General features: G+C 56.2%; 1 protein-coding gene across 1 annotated transcript in view; it reads right to left on the bottom strand.

The window, feature by feature from the left end:
• The window catches only part of NEGR1 (neuronal growth regulator 1), a 117,492-nt gene that overhangs the window by 24,238 nt on the left and 92,072 nt on the right, over nucleotides 1-1,182 (bottom strand). The gene's annotated exons all lie outside the window — the stretch shown is intronic.

The raw sequence follows: 1,182 nt of genomic DNA, 5'->3' as shown, positions 1-1,182 counted from the left end.
GCGTGCTGTGGCCCGGCAGCTCTCAGCAGCACAGCCCTAACCTGCACGCCAGCCTCTCAGCACCGCTCCACCATGAGACCTGTTTTCCTGCAGTCTAGAAATGGTGGGGTTTGTTCTTATTGCACACAAAAAGTTTCGTTTTTCAGACACTAAACATGCACTTAGGATTTCAGATCTAACTCTCACAGCTCATTTACTCAAAACTTCAGCCAGACCCAAAGTAAGCGGTTCCCAATCCAAGGGGAACTCATGGAATTGGATTCGGTGTGTTCTCCAGGGGAAGGGCTGCAGGACACGAGCTCCCACATACACATTGACATGCATGTACACTGCACAYTTAGTGCTGCATTCACGTGCCAAGCAGGGGCCGTGTGGGGCGCGCTCCACAGGGAAGCCACATGGGGAAGCTCATCCCGTCCCCCTCTGCAYTGGGTGGGAAGCGGCTTCCAAGCCTCCCGCGGGCCGGTTTTCCAGCTTCCCGTGGCAATGGGGAATCCCTGGGGGAAYGGATGGAATGAATGATCTCCTCACTGCTGCCACGGCAAGTACTGGGGCTCAGAGCTCTGCTGTCGTTGCAGCGGTGGCTTAATAAAAAATGAGATGTAACTGCACGCTCACCAGCACGAGCCTGAGCCACCTGCAGGGAGTATGTCCCTCCTACACAACACGTCCCTACGGCTCCCAGCACACCTGGGCTGATCTTTGGAGYGAGGACGGAGACATGTTTCAAGAGAGGAAAGAGCTTCCGAAGGTCCCACGGAGCAAAGCGCCAACGGCAGTGCTCGGTGTGAGGCTCTGGTGGCCACTGCGCATGGGSAGCAGCCGGGCGCTGAGCCCCGATGGGTTCGCTGCACAGTGACCATTAATACTCTGTGTCACCTCCTGGCTTAATGCATGTTGGAAACCAAGTGCTCGGGAGCCAGGAAATTCCACAAGTGGAGAGGTGCATGCATAAATTTGCTTGAAAGGGACATTATAGATTTTGCTTTGCTCCAGCATTTAAGTTTAGYGGAAACGGGCTCTTAGACAAGCTAAGGGCTGGGAACACAACTCCCTGCTAGCCCTGGCCCTGCCTATGGAGCTGACCTGCTGAGGGGCCCTCACTGCACAGTGCAGGGGGGCGGAGGGCAGGCGGCAGCGCTGCAACTACCCAGGCCACGCAGTCCCACTGCAAACCCAGCA

The sequence above is a fragment of the Nothoprocta perdicaria genome, unplaced genomic scaffold (genome assembly GCF_003342845.1).
Source record: "Nothoprocta perdicaria isolate Ctin4 unplaced genomic scaffold, notPer1 scaffold_304, whole genome shotgun sequence".
NCBI classification, from domain to species: domain Eukaryota; kingdom Metazoa; phylum Chordata; class Aves; order Tinamiformes; family Tinamidae; genus Nothoprocta; species Nothoprocta perdicaria.
Note: the sequence above shows the minus strand (reverse complement) of the source record. Positions and strands in the feature narration are given on the sequence as shown.